Below are 26547 nucleotides of genomic sequence, written 5' to 3'. Positions count from 1 at the left end.
GGACTGAAACAATTTGTTCTAAATTTCTTGATGCTACTGGAATCTACCTGGTGGACATAGCGGAGAACTTACCTGCATTCCACCTCTCTGCACTCATACCCTCCAGAGAAAATGTGTACAACTTGTAGTTACCCTGTAGGACTGGAACAGGGTTCACTTCACATCCTCTAGTCCTAGAACTAGGGCTGTAGGTATTATAAGCCCCCGCACCAACTTGACTCTACTAGCACGACCTGAGGAAGGGTCCATCTGTATCAGACAGTCCTAGAGCCACGGCAGTTGGTGCCACAAGCCCCGGCATCAATCAGGCTTTCCAGTAGGACAAGGGGGCAGCCACCCTTCTCTCCCTCAGCACCAAGAACAAGGCCCTGGCTATCACATTCACCAGGCAGACTGACACCAAACTCTCTGTGGTCCAAAAGATACACAGCCAAGGAAACCCTTATTCATCTCAAAGCCACACTTCTGTCCCAATGAACTGCAGCAGACTAGTCCACTGTGTCACTTATAGAAGCAGATGACATTGATTAAGACAAAAGAAATCACTCAGGGACTGCATTCCTGGACTCATGTAGAACCAAAGCCAAAGCAATAAGCCAAATGATACCTGCACCTCAGCTAAACCATAAACTCTTTTCCAATAAAACCTACTCAATAAACTTGAAGGGACAAGCACATCAGATGGGCAAATGTCAGCTAGGAACACCAGAAACATGAAGAAGCAAGGTAGCATGACACCACCAAAAGAACACAATAATCCTCCAGAATTAGATCCTGAACTGAAGGAAATGTATGAAATGACATAGAATTCAAAATAATGGTTGTAAGGAAACTCAATGAGATGCAAGAGAATACAGATATACAGATTAAAGAAATGAGGAAATCCATGAGTGACATAAATGAAAAATATTACTAAGGAGATAGAACTCATTAAGAAGAACCAAATAGAAATTGTGAACAAATCTTTATCAGTGAAGTAAAAAATATGATTGACAGCATTAACAGCAAAATAGACCAAAAATTCTGACTAAAAACTCTAGTACTATATTGAATAATAACTATGAGAGTAGACATCCTTTTCTAGTTCCAGATCTTAGAGGAAATGCTTTCAGCATCATTTCAAGGTTTTATCATATGTCAAACCATCCCTGCAACCTTGGGATAAATTCCATTTGATCATGACAAATGAACGTTTTGATGTGGTATTGTATTCAACTTGCTAGTATTTTGTTGAGAATTTTTGTATTTATGTTCATTGAGGATACTTGTGTGTAGTTTTATTTTTTGTTGTTCTGCCCTTGCTTGGTTATGGAATCAAAGTGATGTTGGCTTCATAGAATGAGTTTAGAATAGTTCCTTCCCTTAAAAATTTTTGGAATAGTTTGAGAAAAATTGGTATTAGTTCTTCATTAAAAGTTCAGAATTCAGCATTGATACTACTTGGCCTGGGCTGTTCCTTGTTGGGAGATTTTTTCTTTAATTATTTTGACAGGCAGAGTGGACAGTGAGAGAGAGAGACAGAGAAAAGGTCTTCCTTTTTCCGTTGGTTCACCCCACAATGGCCGCTGCAGCCAGTGCGCTGCAGCCAGTGCGCTGCGGCCGGCGCACCGCGCTGACCCAAAGCCAGGAGCCAGGTGCTTCTCCTGGTCTCCCACATGGGTGCAGGGCCTAAGGACTTGGGCCATCCTCCACTGCACTCCCAGGCCACAGCAGAGAGCTGGACTGGAAGAGGAGCAACCAGGATAGAACCGGCGCCCCGACCGGGACTAGAACCCGGTGTGCAGGCGCTGCAGGTGGAGGATTAGCCTATTGAGCTGTGGCACCGCCAGGAGACTTTTTATTATAGATTTCATCTCATTACTCAATATTGGTCTGTTATACTTGTCTATGTCTTCATGGTTCAGTGTTGGTAAACTACATGTCGAAGAATTTATCCCTTTATTCTAGGTTTTCCAGTTTGTTGGTGTATAGTTTTTCATAATAGTCCCTTATGATCTTTTTCTTTTGGTTTTGTAATATCTCCTTTTTCGTTGATGATTTTATTTATTTGAGCTTTTCTCTTTTGGGTTAGTTTAGCTAAATGTTTATCAATTTGAGGACTGGCATTTTGGCATAATGTGTAAAGCTTCCACCTGCGATACCAGCATCCCATATGTGCACTACTTGATGTCCTGGCTGCTCCACTTCCCATCCAGCTCCCTGCTAAAGGCCTGAGAAAAGCAATGGAGGATGGCCCAAATGTTTGGACCACTGCCACCCACATGGGAGACCTGGGTGAAGCTCCTTGCAGTCATCTGGGGAGGGAACCGAGGATGGAAGATTTTCTCTCTCTTGCTCACTCTCTCTCTCTCTGTGTGTGTGTGTATGTGTGTGTGTATGTGTGAGTATGCCTTTGTATTTGCTTCTCTCTCCTTAACTCTGACTTTTAAATAAATAAATCTTTCTCTTTTTATTGATATTTCATGTTGCTTTTTAGCCTCCATTTATTTATATCTGCTCTGCTCTTTGTTATTTCTTTCCTTAAACAAACTTTGTGTTTGATTTGTCCTTATTTTTTTCTAGGTCCTTGAGATGCATCATTAGGCTGTTTATTTAATACATTTGTTTTTTTATGTAGACATTGCTACAAAGTTTGCACTTAGTACCACTCCTACTGTAGCCCTTAAGTTCTGGCATACTCTGTTTCCATTTTTACTTGTTTCCATAAATTTTCTCTTGATTTCTACAGTGACCCTGTTTTCATTCAGAAAGATTTTATTCAGTATCCATGCATTTACATAATTCCTAAAGTTTCTTTTATTGTTGACTTCTAGATCTATTCAACTGTGGTCGTTAAAAAAATACATGATATGATTTCAGTTGTTTTGAGTTTGTTGAAACTTTTTCTGTGGCCTAATATGTAGTCTATCCTAGAGAATGATTAAAAGAATGTATGTTGTGTAGTTATTGTATGAAAGGTTCTATGTCTGTTAGGTACACCTTGGCTGTAGTACAAATTAACTCTGATGTTTCCTTATTTATTTTTTGTCTGTATTATCTATCCATTGATGAATGTGTTGAGGTCTCCTGCTATTACCATATTGAAGATTATATCTCTCTTTAGATCTAACAATATTTGCTTTATAAAATTGGGTGCTCTGATGATATTAGGTGCATATACGTTTACAAATCATTGTATCTTCATTGTTGATTTGGTACCTTGATCATTATATAGTGACCTGACCTTCTTTGTCTATTTTTACAGTTTTTGATTTAAGTTCTATTTTGTCTGATGTAAATATAGCTGCTCTTGCTTGCATTTGGTTTCTGTTTGTGTGGAGTGCCTTTTTCCATCCTTTTTCTTTAAGTCTGTGTGTCACTGTTGAGTTGAGTTTCTTGTAGGCAGCATATCATTGGGTCTTCCTTTTAACACAAATAAACTTGAAGGAAAATATGTATTATGAAAAAAGTATGCATAGATTTCAAAATTTTATACATCAAAATAAACTTATTTATTCATTTCATTTTCCATGACTTTTTAAAGCCCCCTCATAAATAAAATGTGTTTGTTTAGAGTGCTTATAGTTGAGTCTTGTTTCTTTTTGACACACTTTCTAAACATTTATTTATTTATTTATTTGAGAAGCAGAGGAACAAAAAGAGACAGACAAAGAAGAGAGAACTCTCATCTACTAGCTCATTCCTCAAATGTTTGCAGTGGCTGGGGCTAGGTGAGGCTAGAGGCAGGAGCTAAGACCTCCATCCAAGTCTCCCATATGTATGGCAATGACCCAGCTACTTGAGCCATTATGTGCTGCCTCCTAGAGTGTGCATTTTCAGGATGGAGCTGGGATTCAAACCCAGGCACTTCAATGTGGAATACTGACATCCCAAGTAATGTCTCAAATGCTATATCCCACCCCCTTGGTCTTGCTTTTTTAAATAGCCTGTGATTTTCTGCCTTTTATTTCAAGTGCTCTATTAATTTATATTGAGCATAAATATTGATGAGATTTCATTTAGTCCTACAATCTTGCTTTTTATTTCCTAATTGTCCTATTTTATTTTTGTTCCTCCTTTCCTAATTTCTTTTGGATTAATAAAATATTTTTATTCATTTTAATTCCTACAATATACCCCTTTGCGTTTTTTTGTCCTTGTTTTAGAGCTGGGTTTCTCAGTCTCAGCACTATTTGACATCAGGCTGGATATCTATTTATTATGAGGATTGTCTTGTATGTTTCAGGAAGTTTGTCAATATCCCTGGCTTCTAATTATTATATGCCAGCTGTACTGTCCTCCAATTTTGATGACCAAACATACCCTTAGACATTGTTGAGTGATCTCTGGGAGCAAAACCATTCTTAATTTAGGAATATAATATGAATACTTATCACAATAAGCTCAAAATAATATTGTAGCTCTTAATGTAAATGTAATAACTGTATTTTATCAAAAATTCCATCTTCCTCATCCTTTGTGATATTAATATCATATATTTTATATTTTTATAAATATAATAAAACTCATAATACATGTTGCTATTTTTGATTTAAATAGTTACCTTTTAAGAAATTCTGAATAGAAAAAATGTACTTTTTTCTGCGGCTCTACTAAGGTACAGTTTCCAACACTTGTTTACCATTTTTGGTAAGTCTTTCTTTAAATTTGAGCTTCCATCTGCTGTCATTTTACTTCAACTTAATGAACTTCCTTTAGCACTTCTTTTAGTGCAGGGCTGCTGGCAACAAATTTACCCAACTCTCTCTTACCTGAAAATGTCTGGATTTATTCCTCTTTTTTAGGATAGTTTCCCTAGATATACAGGATATTTTTTTATTTTCTTTCATCACTTTAAAGATGTCAATGCATTGACTTGGAATCTCTGGCATTTCTGATAAGAAACCATCAGTCTCACTATGATGTGCATAGGTTTGCAATTCACTGAGATTCTTGGTTCAGAGAAGTGATTTTGTTTTCAATAATTTGGGGAAATATCAGCCATTGTATTTTCAAATGTATTTCTGCTCCATTTTCTCTCTCCTATATCTCTTATTCCAAAAATGTTGGCCCATTTGATATTGTTAAACATGTGACTGAGGCTCAGTTGATATTTACAATACTTTATCCTTTTCTTTTAGATGGGGAATTTCTATTAATCTGAATCTAGTAACTATTACCTGTAGTCTACATTTTGCTGTAAATAGCATTCAGTGATTTTTTTCATGTTAAATATTATACTTCTCAGTTATAAGATATCTGATTCATTATTATAATTTTCACTCCTCTGCTGAAGTTTCCCATCTATTCACTTATTATGACTATCTTTTTTTAAGTGTTTGAAGGTGCTTATAACAGCGGGTTTGAATTCTTTATCTGCTGATTTCAAAATCTGTATCATTTCATGATGTGATTTTATCAACTGCTACTTTTCTTTAATTAAAGAACTCATTTTTCTGTCTTTTTCTACTTTTTTGTACACTTTAGATTATAACATAAATTTTTTAAAGATTTATTTATTTGAAAGGCAGAGCTACAGAGAGGCAGCAGAGAGAGAGCAAGAGCGAGAGCGAGAGAGAGAGAGGTCTTCTATCTGCTAGATCACTCCCCAAATGGCCGCAATGGCCAGAGCTGTGCCGATCCGAAGCCAGGAGCCAGGAGCTTCTTCCTGCTCTCCCACATGGGTGCAGGGGCCCAAGGACTTGGGCCATCTTCTACTGCTTTCCTAGGCCATAGCAGAGAGCTGGATCAGAAGTGGAGCGTCCAGGATTTGAACAGGTGCCCATATGGGATGCCGCTGCTGCAGGAGGTGGCTTTACCTGCTATGCCACAGTGCCGGCCCCTAACGTGAATTTTATGGAGTCTAAATTGCTTAATATTCCTTTAAAGTTCATTGAGTTTTATTCTGAAAAACTCTTTAATTGCTGGTAGGAACCTTAGAATCTATTGGCCTTGGTTTTATTCTGTTTGGATGATTCTTTTTGCCTTGCTGTCCGTTACTCTAAGACATGGTCCTTATTCTTGAAATGTGGGCTTCATGGGGTATGAACTGAATACCTGAGGTGATCAAGTATTCACTAGCTGTGTTAAACCTCTGGTGTTCCCATTTGTCAAGAAACTCCATAACATGCCCTCTCTGATAAGCCTAGCAATTCAAGCCTTGCCTCTGTGTAGCCCAGCTCTTAGCCAAGGACCATGAATACTTTTGATACCACTGTTCTTTCAGAGCTCTGTTTTCTCTGGTACTCAGTTCCACAAATGCCAAGCTTTTCAACAGCCCAGAACTCCAACTTCTGACTCTGTTGGACTTGACTTCCCAGTGTGAGGCAAGATAATAGGTATAGGCAAAATTTCTGGGATTGTGGGCTTTGTTGTGTGCGTTTCCTTTTCTCAAGCATCATAGTACTACATGGTCTGTTATTAATTGTCTGGAAAATGTTTCCACATGTATTTTTGCCCATTGTTTACTTTTTTTGACAGGAGAGTAAGTCAAAGGTCAGTTATTTTCTGAAGGCCTGAAATGGAAGTTTTATATTTTTTGTTGCTTAATTAAAACTGAAAACACGTCATTTCTCTCTTGAAATTAGAATCTGAACCAGAACAATTATAATGGGAGGGGGATGAAGAGAGGATCATGAGATTATATGGGAAATACTGGTTTAATAGATAAAACAAATTCTAAAGCTGGAGACTCTAGCTCTAAATTTATGGCTATTTGGAATTTAACATCCATGATACAGAATTATCAGAGAAAGAGATCCTTGTCTATTTCATGTCTCCAGTCTCTTCTAAGCTAGCCTCATTTAGCCTTAAAGCTGCCAATGATTCCTGGAGGCTTTCTGAATGAATACAAACATCAAGTCGCTGCATCAGCCTGCTTCATAGCATTGCCACATCATAAGGTTGCTGTCTGCTGCGCTGAAACTTTCTTCCTGCTCCGGGCCTCTTGAACTCTGCTTTCCCTGATCCTTTGCATGGCATAGCACTGTATGACACAAGTATCTGTCTTTTTTGCATCTACCATGTTATATTTGAAGTCCTACCTTATCTAAAATGTATTTTTCCTGAACATTTTTACCCATTTCTTAAGGAATCTGTTTATGTCATCTCCCATCAGCTTCAGCTGCTGAAGAAGCTGAGACCTAAATAATAAAGGTTTTTATTATATTCAAGCTCTCTTCTAGATGTTGCCAAGGTCTTTTAATGATCTTTTTTTTTAAAAGATTTATTTATTTATTTGAAAGTCACAGTTACATTTTGGTTGAATACCGTAATCAATACACAATTCTTCTTAAGTGCTGAAACTTAACTGAAAAGTGATCGCTGTTAAATATAAGAGTGGGAATAAGAAAGGGAAGAGATGTGCAATTTGGGACATGCTCAAGCTGACTTACCTCAAACGATAGAGTTAGAAACATACCAGAGGATTCCAATTCAATCCCATCAAGGTGGCATGTACCAATGCCATCTCACTAGTCCCAGTGATCAATTTCTGTTCACAATTGATCATAATGATAGGATTAAGAACCAAAGGGATCACATAAACAAGAATAGTGTCTGCAAATACTAGCTGATAGAATAAAAAAGGGAGAGAACGATCCAACATGGGAAGTGAGATACACAGCAGACCCATAGAAAGGCAAATGTCCTAAACAGCACTCTGGCCTCAGAATCAGCCCTTAAGGCACGTGGATCCGGCTGAAAAGCCCATCAGAGTATTTCAGGCATGGAAAGCCAAGACACTCTGGGGGGGAAAAAAAAAACCTAAATGAAAGATCTCCGTGAGTGAGAGAGTGAGATCCCAGTGGAAAGAATGGGTCATCAAAGAAGGAGGTACCTTTCTCTGAAGGGAGGAGAGAACTTCCACTTTGACCATGGCCTTGTCTAAATATGATCAGAGTCAGTGAACTCAGGGGGCTTCCATAGCCTTGGCAGCTCATGAAAAGAGCCTAGGGTGATTATTGATGCCATAAACAAGAGTGTCAATTTGTTAAGTCATCAACAGGAGTCACTGTGCACTTACTCCTCATGTAGGATCTCTGTCCTTAGTGTGCTGTACATTGAGATTTAATGCTATAACTAGTACTCAAACAGTATTTTTCACTTTATGTTTCTGTGTGGGAGCAAACTGTTGAAATCCTTACTTAATGTATGCTAAACTGATCTTCTGTATATAAAGAGAATCGAAAATGAATCTTGATGTGAATGGATAGGGAGAGGGAGTAGGAAAGGGGAGGGTTGCAGGTGGGAGGGACGTTATGGGGGGGGGGAAGCCATTGTAATCCATAAGCTGTACTTTGGAAATTTATATTCATTAAATAAAAGTTAAAAAAAAAGTCACAGTTACAGAGAGAGAAAGAGAAGCAGAGGCAGAGAGAGAGAAAGTCTTCCATCCACTAGTTCACTCTCCAGATGGCCACAACAGCCAGAGCTGTGCCGATCCGAAGCCAGGAGCCAAGAGCCAGGAGCTTCTTCCAGGTCTCCCACATGGGTGCGGGGGCCCAAGGACTTGGGCCATCTTCTACTGCTTTCCCAGGCCATTGCAGAGAGCTGGATTGGAAGAAGAGTAGGTGGGACTAGAACCAGCACCCATATGGGATGCTGGTACTGGAGGCGGAGACTCTACCTGCTGTGCCACAGCACTGGCCCCCTTTTAATGATCTTTTAAAAAGATTCCAAGTTTTAGTCACACTTTCATTTTTAGAGCCTCTTATTTTGAGACAAACATGCTCAGTTCAGTGTTGAATAATCTTTCTGCAAAGGCATTGCTCAGGAAGAAAGTTGAGATGCCCCCTAAGCAGCAAATGCCTTTGCATTGTGAGTAAGCAAGTGCCTGAGACATCACCAAGAATCTCTCTGTAGGAAGAACAACATGGTCATTATTTCCTCCTGGGGAATCTATTGGTCTAAGTATGCTGGTGTGGGTAGGGAGGTTGCTAACAAAACCCCCTTGTGACTTCAATGCTCACAGAACTTCATGAAAATCATAGCCATATGTTATATTTCAAGAACTCCTGGATCCTCCTCCAAAGCAAAAATATAGACTGGGCTTAAAAGTGATCCTAGGTTACATGTTTGCATCTGTGTTTCTGTGGTTTGTGTGCATGTGTGTATGTGCGTGTATATCTATGTGTGTGTGTGTATATTTTATATATATATATATATATATATATATATATATATATATAGCACATTCCGTCTACTAGATTGCACTTGAGGGCAGTAACTGAATTTATTCTTTTTTTTTTTTTTTTTTGACAGGCAGAGTTAGACAGTGAGAGAGAGAGACAGAGAGAAAGGTCTTCCTTCCGTTGGTTCACCCCCCAAATGGCCGCTATGGCCGGAGCGCTGCACCAATCTGAAGCCAGGAGCCAGGTGCTTCCTCCTGGTCTCCAATGCGGGTGCAGGGCCCAAGCACTTGGGACATCCTCCACTGCCTTCCTGGGCCACAGCAGAGAGCTGGACTGGAAGAGGAGCAACTGAGACAGAACCGATGCCGCAACCAGGACTAGAACCCGGGGTGCCGGCACCACAGGCGGAGGATTAGCCTAGTGAGCTGAGGCGCCAGCCGCTGAATTTATTCTTTAACTAACAGGTGTCTGGCTTTGCTGTCAGTCTCCTAGGCCCCTGGTGTAAAGTTAGACATCTCAGGCATTGTAAGTTGCCCAGCTCTGAACCAAATTATTTTCCTTCAATTACTGTAAACCATTAGAAAAGCAACACATCTTTCAAATTGGATTACTAGACCAAATTGACTTTCAAAATGAAAATATGGCCTGCAGAACTACATTCTTTAGGATGGCATTTCTTCACTGACATTCCATCATTCATCATTATAAAAAGGGATCTAAAGTTCTTTCAGAAATGTAGACCCCAGTTACAAAAATGTATTTCTAGTGATTATCTGACAGTAGAATAGAAATAGATGTTTAAGCTCAGGGATAGGATCTCATTATTCCCACTCAGGTTTGAATTCCAGGGTCATGTCTTATTAGCTTGGTATCTGTGGACCCAAAAAGAATGCCTGACACTCCACTGTTTTTCCATCCACAAAATGAGAATGAAAATACTTAATTCTCAAGTTTATTTTGAGGATTAAATAACATGGCATATCTCAAATATACATAATCCTCAATCAGATATGGGCCTTTGATAGAGTGCATCACCTGAATCACCTGCTTCTGCTAGCTGCCAATAGGAACTGTGAACTCAAACTATTACATTGGGGAAAGTAAAGAGAAGGGCATGATTTGAGATTATGTCTACAAGACTGGTTTTATAGATTAAAGGAATTCTGATTCTGAAGATTCTAGGTATTGGACATAACTTGTATCTTAAAGTCATTCATGGGTTCTGGTTTTTAAATTAGGAAGGAGATTGAAGGAGGTACCTTCCTCTGAAGGGAGGAGAGAACCTCCACTTTGACTATGACCTTGTCTAAACAAGATAAGAGTCGGAGAACTCAGAGGGCTTCCATAGCCTTGGAAACTCATGACTGGAGCATAGGGAGATTACTGATGCCATAGACAGGAGTGTCAATTGGTAAAGTCAACAACAGGAGTCGCTGTGCACTTACTCCTCATGTAGGATCTCTGTCCTTAATGTGCTGTACATTGGGATTTAATGCTATAACGAGTACTCAAACAATATATTTCACCTTGTGTTTCTATGGGGGTGCAGACTGTTGAAATCTTTACTTAATGTATACTAAACTGATCTTCTGTAAAAAAAAAAAAAAATTATCAATTCCCAACTTGACTCTCACTGGGATTAAACATGACAATAGGTCTGATCTGATTTCATCATCATTTAAAAAAATCATCTATTATTTTTCACTTTATGTTTCTGTGTGGGAGCAAACTGTTGAAATCCTTACTTAATGTGTGCTAGGCTGATCTTCTGTATGTTAAGATAATTGAAAATGGATCTTGATGTGAATGGAAGGGGAGAGGGAGTGGGAGGTGGGAGGGTTGTGGGTGGGAGGGACGGTATGGGGGGAAGCAATTGTAATCCATAAGTCGTACTTTGGAAATGTATATTCATTAAATAAAAGTTAAAAAAAAGATAAAAAATAAATTAGGAAGGAGATTAATAGAATAGTTGAATGGATTTAAAAGGTAATTATGGGAAGCTGTACTTCTGCAAGGTTTGTAAAGCTAAATTATTATTTTTTTAAAATGTGATTTCAAGTTTTGGAGCTTGCACTTACCTTCTTTATCAATTAGTGTTAGCAAGGTAATGAAATGAATACAGCAACTGTGAACAGTTATCTTTGTGGTGTCAATTGTGTGAAACAATTCACATTTCTGGGCTGAAACCAAGTGCAAAACACCAGACGGAGAAAACACACATCTAAAGCCTTAAAAAAGAATATAGTCATTTTTAAATGTGTTTATGACTACACATTTTATTTTCCTTTCAAGTATGGCTGAATTAACACAATTAGCTCCAATTCTCAAAAGATGGAAAGTTAACACACAGAAGCTTCACTATAAAATAGGATTCTCTTGTTGAACCAAAACAGTAAAAGTAATTGCAACCTCTTTGTGCATTAGCATTTCTGAGCTACAAGGAATATATAAAATTGGACAAGTTCTACATCTGTCATGTAAATCCTGTTATTAATTTCAGTGCATATATTTTCCAATTTTATAATTTCCAATTGATTCTTACTGCTTCTAGTTCTCTCTTGAAATTCTTCATCTTGCCATGTAATTTATTCAATATGTTAATCAAAGTTATTTTAATGTATATGGGTAATGATATCTGGATCTCCAATAGATCTGTTTCTATTTCCTGTTTTTTTTAGTCTTAAATGAATTGTCTTTTGTCATGTTTAGTTGCAGTTTTACTAATCAGACACTGTACATTGTATTTTAAAAGTGGTAGAAGATAATTTGAGTCTTCAACAGATGTTATCTTCCTTCAGAGATGATCTACTTTTGCTTCTGGCAGGAAATTAGGGTAGGGACAGACTGTCTTAATTTTATCTGAGATTAACCTGATTTGAAGCATGAGTTCTATTCTTTTGAGAGCTAGTTTATTCCCAGTTCACTCTTTTGCCTAAGGTATAGTCCTTGAAGGGTTCCGATGGAAACTCATGAGTACTTACAATGGCTCTTATTCTGGAAGGACTCTAAACTCCAGCTTTTGTTCCCCCAACACATGAGATTCCTAGTTTCTCTGTTCACTTTCTCAGGCTCTCAACTGCTTACTGCAAGTCAGTAAAATGCCTCAGTGGCTCTTGTTAAGTTCCTTAAGCTTTCCAAACTACTATTTGCTTACCTGTAAAATGGGACTGATATTGTAGACTTTACTGTGTTATTGGAACACTTCAATGACATAACTTTGTAAAGCAAATAATATAATGCTTGGAACTTAATAAATCCTCCATACATATCACTTTTCTTTAATCTTTTGTGGATCTAAACCTTCCCCTCAAAATGTTCAAAGTAAAACCTACAATGATTGCCATATGGCAGTTCTAGACAGGATTTGAAAGGAAGGAAAGCATTGTTCCAGTTGCATTTTCACAAAATATGAAGCACAGTTACCTTATGCCTTTGATATGTGGAATAAGGCATCACAGCTCATCTCATTTTTTTCAAAATAAGCCATAAAAAAACACAAATTATTTAGAGGTAAGATACCCAATTCAGAATGCAGTATTTATAAGCTAATTTGAACTTCTATAAGGAAGAATTCTAGCATTTTGCTTACCCTTTGAAAAATAAAAATGTAGGGGCCGATGCTGTGGCATAGCGGGCAAAGCCACCACCTGCAGTGCCGGCATCCCATATGGGTGCCGGTTCAAGTCCTGGCTGCTCCACTTCCAATCCAGCTCTTTGCTATGGCCTGGGAAAGCAGAAGATGGCCCAAGTCCTTGGGCCCCTGCACCCACGTGGGAAGACCAGGAGGAAACTCCTGGCTCCTGGCTTTGGATCAGCACACCATCGGCCATTGCATCCAATTGGGGAATGAACCAGTGGATGGAAGACCTCTCTCTCTCTCTCTGTCTCTCCTTCTCTCTGTGTAACTCTTTCAAATAAATAAATAAATCTTTTTAAAAAAAGAAGAAGAAAAATGGAAAAATGTGTAGCATATACACAAGTATTATTAGAAGGCAACAGACACGCATGGGCTGGGGGACACTTGTAATCAGTTCTTATTCCTCTATATGCACAGGAAAAGGTATTACCATGCAAACCTTGGGTATTATTTGACAGAACCATGGGTTACAAAACAGAGAATGCCTCTTGTGTTTTTTTTTAAAGATTTATTTTATTTATTTGAAAGACAGAGTTACAGAGAGAGGGAGAGAGAGAGAGAGAGAGAGAGAGAGAGGTCTTCCATCTGCTGGTTCACTCCCCAGATGGCTGCAACGGCCGGAGATGTGCCAGTCCGAAGCCAGGAGCTTCTTCCAGGTCTCCCACATGGGTGCAGGGGCCCAAGGACCTGGGGACCTGGGCCATCTTCCACTGCTATCTCAGGCTATAGCAGAGAGCTGGATCAGAAGAGGAGCAACCAGGACTAGAACCGGCCATATGGGATGCTAGCGCTTCAGGTCAGGGCGATAACCTGCTGCGCCACAACGCCAGCCCCGCCTCTTGTGGCTTTTTTTTTTTTTTTTTGACAGGTAGAGTTATAGACAGTGAGAGAGAGAGAGACAGAGAGAAAGGTCTTCCTTCCGTTGGTTCACTCCCCAAATGGCCGCCACAGTCGGAGCTACGCCGATCCAAATCCAAGAGCCGGTGCTTCCTCCTGGTCTTCCATGCGGGTGCAGGGGCCCAAGCTCTTAGGCCATCCTCCACTGTCCTCCCTGGCCACAGCAGAGAGCTGGACTGGAAGAGGAGCAACCAGGACTAGAACCTGGCACCCATATGGGATGCCGGCGCTGCAGGTGGAGGACTAGCCAAGTGAGCCATGGTGCAGGCCCTTGTGGTTTTGATTACTTAAAAAAATAAGCTTCTTTCCTCCATCAGAAGCCAGAAGTAGGTATCTGAGAAGAAATGCCATAATGCAAAAATTCTTTCCTCCTTAATGTCAGTAAAATTGCAGTCTCAACCTGCATGAGAGTAGCAGTGGCCCAATTTTACCATTTATCATGTATTGGGATACAAAGTCAGTGCCAGGCTTCTGGAGAGTCCTTTGTTCAAACAGCTTTATCGAGTTATTATTTTTTTTTAATTTTTTTTTTATTTTTTTTGACAGGCAGAGTGGACAGTGAGAGAGAGAGACAGAGAGAAAGGTCTTCCTTTGCCGTTGGTTCACCCTCCAATGGCCACCACGGCCGGCGCGCTGCGGCCTGCACACCGCGCTGATCCGATGGCAGAAGCCAGGAGCCAGGTGCTTTTCCTGGTCTCCCATGGGGTGCAGGGCCCAAGCACCTGGGCCATCCTCCGCTGCACTCCCTAGCCACAGCAGAGGGCTGGCCTGGAAGAGGGGCAACCGGGACAGAATCCGGCGCCCCGACCGGGACTAGAACCGCGTGTGCCGGCGCCGCTAGGCGGAGGATTAGCCTAGTGAGCCGCGGCGCCGGCCTATCGAGTTATTATTTACATACAATAAGCTGCACCCTCTTAAAGTGTACATTTCAGTGAATTTTGATTGTACACACACACACACACACACACACACACAAGGGAGTTCACAGAATTTTTAGAAATGCGTTGCAAAAACTTTTAAAATTGTACATAGTTTTCACATAATATACATTTTCCATGAACTTGTTAAAGACCCATATAATGCACAGATTTCAACATTTTTATACCACAATACATTAATCTTTTAATTCCACCTTGCATGAACTTTTGGAAGTAGACTAGTGAAGACACAGGAATTTCCACCTCCCCACCCAGAGATACGTTGTGCCCCTTCACACTGCATCTTCCTCAAGTCCCAGGCCCTCGCTGACCTACTTTCTGTTACCATAGATCAATTTATATTTCTATATTAGTCTGCATTTTCTAGAATTAAATTTGTTTTGTTTATTTGACAGGCAGACAGGAATACGGAGTTCTTATCTGCTGGTTCAGTTCCCGAACTCCAGCAATGGCTGGAGCTGAGCCAGGGCCACAGCCAGGAGCTGGAAACTCAATCCAGGTTTCCCATAGAGGTGGCAGGGACCCAAGTACTGGAGTCCTCACCTGCTGCCTCCCTAGGTCTGAATTGGCAGGAAGTTGGACCCAGGAATTAAATGCAGGCATTTCAATATAGGATGTGGGCATCTTAACAACTAGCTCATATGTCTATCCCTAGAATCTTATACAAATATAATTGTATAATGTAACTATTTTTGTCTAGCTTCTTTTCAGTCACCATAATGTATTTGAGGATCATCACATTGTGGTGTGTAGCAGTAATTCATTTATTTTTCTTTCTGAGTTGTATTATATTAATATAATGTAGTAGAGTCCCACTTGTGAAGCATTTCTTAACATATATTTTATTTAAATAAATTAACTCAAGGGCTGGCATTGTAGCATATTGGGTAAAGCCACTGCCTGCAACACTAGCATCCCTCCCATACATGTGCCAGTTTGTGTCCCAGCTGCCCCACTTCCGATCCAGCTCCTTGATAATGGCCTGGAAAAAAGCACTGGAAGATGGTCCAAGTGCTTGGGCTGCTGCCACCCATGTGGGAAACACAGAAGAAACTCCTGCTTAGGGCTCAGAGCTTCTGCCTTGCCCAGCCCTGGTTGTTGCGCCCATTTGTGAAGTAAACCAGTGGATGAAAGATCTCAATCTCTCCCTCTCTCCCCCTCCTTCCCTCCCTCCCTTTCTTCCTCCCTCCCTCCCTTTCTCCCTCCCTCTTCCTCCTTTCCTCTTTCCCTCTCACTTTGTCCCTCTCTCCCTCTCTCTCTGTAACTCTAACTTTCAAATAAATAAATATTTAAAAAATTAACTCAGTGGCGAACTCAAGAGGCTTTCATAGCCTTGGAAGCTCATGACAAGAGCCTCAGTTGATTACTGACGTCATAAACAAGAGTGTCAATTGTTAAATCAACAACAGGAGTCACTGTGCACCTACTCCCCATGTAGGATCTCTGTCCTTAATGTGTCGTACTGTGTGAATTAACGGTATAACTAGTACTCAAACAGTACTTTACACTTGTGTTTCTGTGTGGGTGCAAACTATTGAAATCCTTACTTAGTATATACTAAATTGATCTTCTGTATATAAAGATGATTGAAAATGAATCCTGATGTGAATGGGATGGAAGAGGGAGTGGGAGATGGTATGGTTGTGGGTGGAGCGTGGTTATGGGGAGAAAAACCGCTATAATCCAAAGGTTGTACTTTGGAAATTTATATTTGTTAAATAAAATTTAAAAAAGAAAGCAAAAAAAAATTAACTCAGAGCAAACTAGTCCATAGTAGATATGTAGTAAAGTTTGACATTGAGTTTTTCATTTATTCTGTCTGAATGTTTCTGTATCTGAAAAATAAGAATAAGAATGAAACCTATATCACTGCGTTCTTAGCTGAGATATGGGTATAGAGATCTTAGAATATGATAAGTGATCAATAAATGTCTAGTATTATTGTTGTCTATATGTTACTATGGCTATATGCCAGGGACTTGCTAAGAGTTTTACATCTGTTACCTGATTTAATACTCTTTGAAATGTAGGTACTCGTTATATATACTTTGTGAATGAAGAAACTATGAATTAGATAAGTTAACAGACTTACTAAAAAATCACACAGCAAGTGAGTATTTTTCTAGAATCCGAACCCGTGCGAGGTAATTATAAGTTTAAGCTTCTAAGCATCATGTTGGTTGGTCTTATATTTGAACAATATTAAGAATGATTAAGTCCTGTTGTTTGCAGTAACATGAGTTAAAGGAGGGCATTATGTTAAGTGAAATAAGCCAGACACAGAAAGTCAAATACTGCACACTATAGTTTACAGGAACTCATTATATATTTTATAAAGGACTAGAAAAGGGAATTTTGAAGGTTTCTAACAGAGAAAAATTATAAATGTTTAAGGAGTTAGAAATGCTAATTGCCCTTATTTCATTATTATATATGTGAATTAAATTATCATACTATATGCCATAAATATGTACAGTTACTTTTTATCAACCAAAAAATTTTAAAAACAAATTTAAATATAAAAATGTAAGTATGAATATAAGCAAATTACCATTGATCAACCATATTGTAACAAAGCTTTATATTTTTGTTCTTTATCAGGTCACTCAACAGATAGAACACTTTCCCTTTATCTTGTCTTTTAACTGGTTGGGCCTTATTCTTTTCTGTAAACTACTCGCATCTAAATAAAACCATAGAGAAAAATAACTCCATATGCCCAGTACCTAACCTGTGCCCTCTGTTCTATTTAGGAATCACCCCACCAACTGATGTCCCCACTGTAGTGCATGTGCCTTCTCCAGAACAGCCTTCTTCCTGAAACACTGCTCAAAAGAGGTAGGTGCCTACCAAACTGGAAACACTCTGACACTGTCTACTAAAGCAACCCAACAATTCCACTTCTACATACATTCGTAATAGCAATGAATACATATATCCACCAAAATTAATGTATTAGAATATTCATACCAGCACTACTTGTTGACGAGGCCAAGGCAACTTCGGCTTGCTGACAAGGTCACAGCAGAAGGTCTGTCTCAGCAAGGTGTGAGAAAGACAGCTGAGGTCCTCTTGGTGATTTTAGGTTCCTTGGGAACTACACTCTGCATAAGAAAGCCGGAGCTTCCTGGTGGTCCCACTAATGATTGCTGTATTCCTAATTTTAGGGAAGAACGCTTAGTTTCATTATCCCCAAAATGTCCATTGCTTCGTAGAATTTTAATCAAGCAGAATGTTAGTGTAGGAGAAGGGGTTAATGCTTTATGCAAGGTTGAACTGTTTGTGGAAAAGAATTAAAAGGCAACAGGCTCCCTGGGATATACCTCCCACTAGAATAAAGATAAATGTTATTAAAGCTTTGATTCAATATATGCTACAAACACAACAATGGTTAGGATATCAAAACTGTAGAATAGATCTCAGTGAACCTTTAAATAAGTACAATAAAGACATTAGAATTATAGAAAGAATTGCAAAGAGGGGTTACATTTTAAAAAAGGGCCTGCTTTGAACATTGGGGCTTCTAGTAAAGATTAGATTATGAAGGTAATACTCTAGCTTGTGTAGCCAATTTCTGCATAGCTTGACAGCACTCCAGGCCTTGACTTTTGTGGGCAGTCTGTTATCTCACACGTGTCTGTGATTGTAACCCATACTCAGAATATGCCCTTGAAAATCAAAAGAAATTGTAATTAGAAAAAAAAATGGACAACAGACTTGTTATTGTGAGAAAAAAATTATTTGACTTATGATATAAAAATAAAGTCTGGTGCTCGAGAGGCAGAGCCATGCCATCAGCCTTGCTGTGAGTGTCTCTCATTTCTTCTAGCACTGACACTTCTCATATCTTGGGGCCCCTGGACTGGCTGGAGTTGGTCTCCAGCAACTTGTAATAGTCCAAATGGAGTAAAAAAAATGAACCATCAACAGTATATTAAGGAACTTCAAAAGGTTCATGGAAAATGGAATTATAAGATACAAATATAAAATATGAGTTTTATTTCTCAACATAATGTCTATCAAGTTCAAGATATTTTTAAGCAATGATACCACCCATTTAGTGTACCCCTAAAGAACTGAGGGCCCTGGGAATTTAGCCATGTCAGTGCAGTCTTTTATACAAGTTTAACTGAAGAAAATAGATACCCTGTAAGAGTTTGGTTATGATTAGTAAACAAAACTAAGTCAGAAGGAGCCAACTTGTGACTAAAAGGTACATGCCTAATGATTCCCCACTGCAAGCCTTGCAAAACTGTCCTTGTTTAATGAGAGGACTGAGCAGGAGCATTGCCATGGTGGAGAAGGGCTCTCTGATGAAGCTTTCCAGGGCATTTTCTGCTAAAGTTTTGGCTTTCTCGAAACCATCTTGTAATAAGTGATGTTATTGCTTCTTAACCCTTTAGACAGTCAGCAAGCAAAATATACTGAGGATCCCCCAAAACTGCTCTCATGACCCTTGCTGTTTACTAGTCTGCTTTTGCTTTGGACTGATTCCACCTCTTGGTACCCATTGCCTTGCTTGGACTTTGTCTTCAGGATCCTTAGTAATAAAATCATATTTCATTTCTTGTTACAATTCTTCCAAAACATGCTTCCACATCTTAATTCTGTTTGTTTAAAATTTGCATTTAAAGTTCTGCTCTTGTCTTTAGCTGACCTGCATTTACCAGAATTGGCATGTATTAAACAGGAAGTTTGCTCCACGTAAATTTTTCAGTCAGAATTGTGTATGATTTAACAGTTGAGATGTCTATGGTGTTGACTATTGTTTCTGTGGATAATTGTCAGTCTTCTTCAATTGGACAATAAACAAGATGATGGTTTTTTTTCCTTGAAAATTGGTATGGATGGTCTGCCTAAAGCTCTGGGCATCATATTTAGCATTATCTGTTCCGTCTTAGAAGGGCTTATCATTTTGTAACCTGATGATTTCTTTGGGGCATTGTCGCTATACATTTTTTATAAAACATCAATGATTTTACTATTGTTCCACCCAAACATCATTAAAAACCTGGTATTTCTTCTTTAATTTTCCTAGAATTCATGTTGCTGTGACAGGAAATCTTTTCATAACTGATGTCTTGCTTCTTAGTGCCCCAAAATAAATGCTGTTTAGCTATATCTCTGTAAGTTAGTACAATTTTAATTTGGTGAAAAAAATTGAAATCCATGCATACTTTCATAATATACATTTCCATGAACTTTTGAAGACCACTCATAAAAATAGTATTGTAGTCAAACAAAAAATATATAGCAATGAAAATGAATGAATTGCAATTATGTGCAAAAACACTTGTACAAAAATCATATAAACATAGTATTGAACTAAAGAAGTTAGACCCAGAAGAATATATGTAGCATAATTTCATTTATATAAAGTTCAAAAATGGGCAAAAGTAGTCTTTGGTATGTATGGTCAGATTGTTATTCTTTGTTGTGGTTTAGATGTGCTTTGTCCCCTCTAAAATTCATGTTGAAAGTTGATCATCATTGTAGTGGTGTTGGGAGGCAGGGCCTTTAAGAACAGATTAAGTAATTAAAAGTGCTTATTGCTTTTCTGCTAGAAGTGAGAGTGAGTTCTCATTCTAGAAGGACTATGTTCTTGCAAGTGAGATTTGTTGTAAATTGCATCGGCCTCCTTTATTCCTCTCTTCTGCACACACCTGCTTCCCCGTCCTGTTTCCACTGTGAAATGAAGCAGCACACTGTCCTCAACAGATTCAGCTGCCCAGTTTGGGACTTTCCATCCTCTAGAGCTATGGATCAAAAAAAAAAGCTGCTTTCTTTATAAATTACCCTGTGTCAGATATTTTGTTATAGCAACAGAAAATGGACTAAGATACTCTTGTGGGGAGGAGGAGTCTAAGTGACTGGAAGGGGACATAAGCAAGGCTTCTGGGAGTGCTGGTAATGTTTTATATCAATCTTGATTACCTTGATTCAACTTGTGAAAATTCATCAACTACATCTTCACTGATTTTTGTACATTCCTAGATTATACTTCAATAAAGAATTTAAAGGAAATGAACCCCTCACTTTATCTCCCCACCAAAATCCAAAACCCTTTTCAAAGCTGCTGGTAGTATTGTTTTCTTTCCTTGATCTTTCCTCAAACATCCTCTCGAAGATTACTTTGTGAGAAACTGGGATAAAACCAGTTTTCCTCACAATAAGAATTCAACAAAATTCTATTTCCCACAACGAAATATGTATGTCCCTTCCTTCTTGTCACCCCATATCGGAGCAGGAAATAAAAAACTGAAAATAAGGAGACTTGCACTCAACAGTGTCTTTAGGTAGAAATGAGTCTCTCTAGCAAGTGAATCCTGAGGGAGAATGAGTCACTCAGCGATTCCTGCAGTCAGCATAAAGCAAAACAGCAAACAACATAGGTATTAAGAGAGCTTGATTTTGTTTTATAACTCTTTTTGCTAAGAAACAAATAATTTATCTTGGCCTACGTCCACTGGTAGTAATGCTCTGAACTACAGCCTCCAAAAACCAGCAGCCTCCCAATCATCAGTATCAGCTTTGGTGTTGGTTGTTGAATGCATCTTCATATTCATTAATTAGGCAACTCCAATCATAAGACAAGAGAGTAGCCAGCTGAAGATTTTCTCCTTGGATGTTTTAGACAATTTTGATTTCTTTGACTCATATGACAGAGAATTCCCATGTTGGATTGTAACCAATCTATCATTCAATTTTGCTATCTGCCGAATTGTCTTGGGTACAGAAAAGCCATAAAAATCTGTGGAATTGCTTAACATGTGCTTATCAGAAGGGGATGCATTTGTTGTTGTTTCCTTTATACATCTGTGAATTCTGTATCCAGTTTGAGCTGTATAGTCACAAAGCAGAGAGTAACTGGATATTAACAGAGAAAGGAATAGTACCTGGTTAACTAAAATGTACTCCTTGGATACAAAACTGGCAGTGCCTGAGATATTTTTTTTTTTTTGACAGGCAGAGTGGATAGTGAGAGAGAGAGACAGAGAGAAAGGTCTTCCTTTTTGCCATTGGTTCACCCTCCAATGGCCGCCACGGCCGGCGCGCTGCGGCCGGCGCACCGCGCTGATCCGAAGCCAGGAGCCAGGTGCTTCTCCTGGTCTCCCATGGGGTGCAGGGCCCAAGCACTTGGGCCATCCTCCACTGCCTTCCCGGGCCACAGCAGAGAGCTGGCCTGGAAGAGGGACAACTGGGAAAGAATCCAGCGCCTCGACTGGGACTAGAACCCGGTGTGCCAGCGCCGCTAGGTGGAGGATTAGCCTATTGAGCCATGGCGCCAGCCGTGAGATATTATTATAAATTTATATTCTCAAGCATTGCCCATACTTATGAATTATACTCTGCTTCTTTTTTTAGATTTATTTATTTGAAAGGTAGAGTTAGAGTGAGAGCTAGAACAAGAAAGCGAGAAAGAGAGAGAGTCTTCACCCACTGGTTTAGTCCTCAAAGGGCCTCAATGACCAGGGCTAGGCCAGGCTGAAGCCAGCAGCCAGGAGCTTCTTCCAGGTCTCCCACATGGGTTCAGGTGCCCAAGTATTTGGGCTGTCTTCTGCTGCTTTCCCAGGTGCATTAACAGAGAGCTGGATTGGAAGTGGAGCAGCCTGGGCTTGAACCAGTGTCCATATGGGATTCCAGTGTCACAGGCAGTGGCTTTACCCATTACACCACAATGCTAGCCCCTATACTCTGCTTCTTAACTAGGTCCCCAGATAATGCCTGTATAGTTTCATATTTGAGAAGCATTGCTGTGCAGTACACAGAAAACTCTTAACAGTAGTGAAAGAATTTTTCCTTTTGTGTTAATGATGGCATGTTCTTTCTTATAGCATGTAAAATAAGTATCAGTCTGAAGACTGTTCTAACCCTCTGCAACCATAATTAAGAGAAGCCAGTTCACCTCACTGGGTTATGAATACAGACACCATGTTAAAATCCCCTGCATGATTTAAAGCCTTATCTCTTTAGTAGTGTTTCTTCCATAAGGACAAAATAAATTACTTAAAGAGAACCTAAGAGTGCTGGGAATCATGGTCATCAGAGCCTACCTATAAGTCCAAGGCAGAAGATAGATGTACATTTGCTGCTGATCACATGTCTGTCTTTGGAAGACCTCTGCTTTGTGAGCAGGAAAACCACTATAATGTGGAAGGGAATGATACTCTTCATATCTGTGACTGAGACTGTTGATCATCTTCCAATATCCATTGTCTACATCTTCCTTTTAATAACCTCCCACCACACATGGGATTGTATCAGGGCATGTAGCTGTCTAGGTAGAGACTGCATCTCCCATCATGCCTTGATGGCGGATGTGGCCATGATGCTAAATTATCCCAACAGAATGTGAGCAAGAAGATATCTATATCTATATCTATATCTATATCTATATCTATATCTATATTGATGTACTGATCTGTGTATGTATCTATCTATATCTATATCTTTATCTCCCTCCCTTTAAAAAATCATTTGCCCTACCTGCTTATCTTTTAAATTCCCTAAGGGCAGAAATTACAGATGTTGTGCTGAAAAAACAGCTTTGACCATATGTATAAGAGCCAAATCTAGAACAGAAAGCTGAAGCTAAATTTCTTCAAAAAGAAATGTCAACAAGAAAGAAGCTAATTTGCCTTGTAGAACCCTTTAACAACAGAGAAATCAGCAGTACAAATATCTCAGAGGGTACAGTGAAAAGCATAACTGATCGAGAGTGTATGTGTGGGAAAGGTAAACCTCACCCTAGACACCCACTGCCAGTTCTCCCTGTAACTATGCACAGCCAACAATCACTACTCCACAACTCAGCAGAAGCCAAGAGGTTTACCCCAAGAACAGTTGAGCTCAAGAAGCTCCAGAACCAGGCACAAATACAAGGTATGGAAGAGAGGCAGGACTAACATTTTAGGTCTCTTCCTGGAGCCAGTGCTGTGGCATGGTAGGCTAAGCCTTCATCTGCGGCCCCGGCATCCCATATTGATACTGGTTCATGCCCAGCTGCTCCTCTTCCAATCCAGCTCCCTACTAATGCACCTGGGAAAGCAGTGGAAGATGGCCCAAGTACTTAGGCCCCTGCACTGACATGGGAGACCTGGCAGAAGCTCCTGGCTCCCACCTGCAGATCGGCCCAGCTCCAGCTGTTGTAGCCATTTGATGAGTGAAGCAGCAAATGGAAGACCTTTCTCTCTGTCTCTCCCTATCTCTGTTTATAACTCTGGCTCTCAAATAAATAAATAAATAACTTTTTAAAAAAGTCTCTTCCCTTTCTTGGCTTTTAGAGCCCTAGCATTCTTCCTCTAGAAAGAAAATTGGAAGATTCTTTTCTGAAGAATCCCAAGCGAAAAGACCTTCAAATGCCCACATTTGCAGATTCCCCAACAATTGACTTGGTCCCAACCAAGCATCTAGAAATTTTAATTATCTTTGCAGTTTTAGTCTTAATTCTGAATAAATAGCCTACAATAACTGACATTCTGAATGACTTCCAAAATGATGATGGGAGAACAAAATAAACACATGCACCAAAAAGGGATGGATCAAAACAAATTTTAACATAAAGGCAATAATAATTTTAAAAACAAATAGGAAATGTAAGAGAAAACCTTACGTCCATGGTCAATAATAAATGTTACAACAAAGGAATAAGAACCAAACATTTCAGAGCTTTTAGAAGCTAAAATTATGATAGTCAAAATAGAAAAATTCAATAGATTGAGAGATAAACATCATCAGAAACTATCTCACAAAGGAAAACAAAAAGACCTATAAAGTATAAGGAGGAAGAGAATTATATGAGCCATCCAAATCTGCCTAAAGAATTTAGAAATGGGGGCTGATATTGTGGCACAGTGGATTAAACTGCTGCTTGATATGACTTGAGCACTGATTCAAGTCCTGGCTGCTCTACTTCAGAATCAGATTCTTGCTAATGTACCTGAAAAAGCAGTAAAAGGTATCCCAAGTGCTTGGGCCCCTACCACCTATGTGGGAGACCAAGATGGAATTCCTGGCTCCTGCTTTGGACTGGCTCAATCCTGGCTTCGGTGTCCATTTGTGGTTAAACTAAAAGCGCTCTCTCTCTCTCTCTCTCTCCCTCTCCTCCTTCTCCTCCTCCTCCTCCTCCCTTCCTCTCTATCATTCTGTCTTTCAAATAAATAAACAAAATTTAAAGAATTTAAAAATCAAAATACATGAAAGGGAGAAAGGGAAATTATAAAAGAGGTAATAACATAACATTTCCCCCAAATTAAGGAAATCAATTTCCAGAGTGCAAGAATTCCCTAAAGGCCAAGTACAATATGTAACACAGCAGCTAAACATCCATAAGACATATCATTTTTAATGCTGCAATAACCAAGGTAAATGTAATCCTAAAAATTCCTAGAGGAGATAATATTTCTCAAGAAGAGTTAGAATTTAATCTACAGTCAGACTCCTCAGCAACAACACTGGAAGTTGAGGCAGTGCTCACAATATTTTGATAAAAGATTATTTCCATTCTGGAGTTTTAGTCCCAGCTCAACTAACATTCAAGAGTGATGGAAGAGCAATTTCAGGAATGAAAGAATTGCAAAATACATTTTCTTGAAACTACTTCTGGGAATGCTTCACTAACATAAGAGAATAAATGTGCAGAGTAGAAGATTTGGGATTCCGGAAATGAGATTCAACACAGAGGAAATAAAGAATTTTCCTTTAGGAACAGAGAGGAAATCCTGACAGGACAGCCACGAGGCTGGTCTCTACAACAGCCAGTGCAGATTGAATCGGGATGACAAAAGACTCCAGGACATATGTCTCAGGTGGAGTGGAGCAGGGAGGGAACTGATGTTTTTGACAGTTTTGGGAAGCATCTATAACTCTGTGAGAGATTGTCAAGAATCAGTGAATAGTTCACAGTAAATAGAAATATAAGGTAATTATTACCTAGATGAAAAAAAATTACAGTAAAGGAAATGGAATTATTTTATACTTTAAGTCTCAGCTGTGAACAGTTTTACACAGCCATAATATTTAACATAACACAAAATAACCAAAAGTTATGATATAACTCTATTGGGAAGATGAAAAGAAGGAAAATATGGATGTGTGTAAGACTATTAAATTCCTATCTTCCATTGTAGGAAGTTCATCTATTATGTATTAAGAAGTAAAGAAATCACACTATAAATATTTTCTATATAGCAATACAGGTAAATAGAAGATGGAAATAAAAGAATTAAAAGTAGTTTTCTCTATAGAGTCCTTCTTGGTGGTAGGGAGGGTAGAAATGCAGCTATTTTTTTTGGATTTACTTTATTTGTTTGAAAGGCAGTGTGACAGAGAGAGAAAGAGAAATCTTCCATCTGTTGATTTATTCCCCAAATGGCTACATCAGCCAGGGCTGGTCCAGGTTGAATCCAGGAGCCCAGAATTCCATCCAGATCTCCCACGTGCGTGTTAGGGACCCAAGTACTTGATCTATCATCCTCTGCTTCCCAGGAGTATTAGCAGGGAGCTAGATCAGAAGCATAGCAGCTGGGACTGTAACTGGCACTCAGATGTAATATACGAGTGACGCAAGTGGAGGCTCAACCTACTGTGCCGTAACACCTGCCTTGCAGCTAATTTTTCTTATGGTTTGTAATACTAATTTTACTTTCTAGAATTATGCTCATATTAATTTGTTAAAAACTCAAATAAAAATATAAGCAGACAGCTTACTTTCCTCAGAAGTATTCTACAGTCTGCCTCTCCCTTCTCTCTCTCTCTCTCCCCCTCCCTCTCTCCATCCCTCCCTCATTTTTTAAAAAATATTTATTTATTTATTTTGAAAGTCATGTTGCAGATTAAGGGGTAGGGGGAGAGAGAGAGATATCTTTCATCCCCTGATTCACTCTCCAGATGGCCACAATGGCCGGAGCTGGGCAAGGCAAAGCCAGGAGCCAGGAGCTCAATGGGTCTCTCACATGGATGGCAG

The 26547-nt window shown here is 39.3% G+C and overlaps 1 long non-coding RNA gene across 3 annotated transcripts in view; it reads left to right on the top strand.

Moving 5' to 3' along the window:
- The window catches only part of LOC149119541 (uncharacterized), a 387982-nt gene that overhangs the window by 188556 nt on the left and 172879 nt on the right, over positions 1–26547 (top strand). For all 3 annotated transcript variants that reach the window (XR_016228489.1, XR_016228490.1, XR_016228488.1), the window contains one exon: positions 17336–17420. This is a non-coding gene — a long non-coding RNA (uncharacterized LOC149119541). The remainder of the gene's footprint in view (positions 1–17335; positions 17421–26547) is intronic.

Source organism: Oryctolagus cuniculus, chromosome X, assembly GCF_051225735.1.
Source record: "Oryctolagus cuniculus isolate XC-2025 breed Fujian yellow rabbit chromosome X, ASM5122573v1, whole genome shotgun sequence".
In the NCBI taxonomy this organism is placed as follows: Eukaryota; Metazoa; Chordata; class Mammalia; order Lagomorpha; family Leporidae; genus Oryctolagus; species Oryctolagus cuniculus.
Note: the sequence above shows the minus strand (reverse complement) of the source record. Positions and strands in the feature narration are given on the sequence as shown.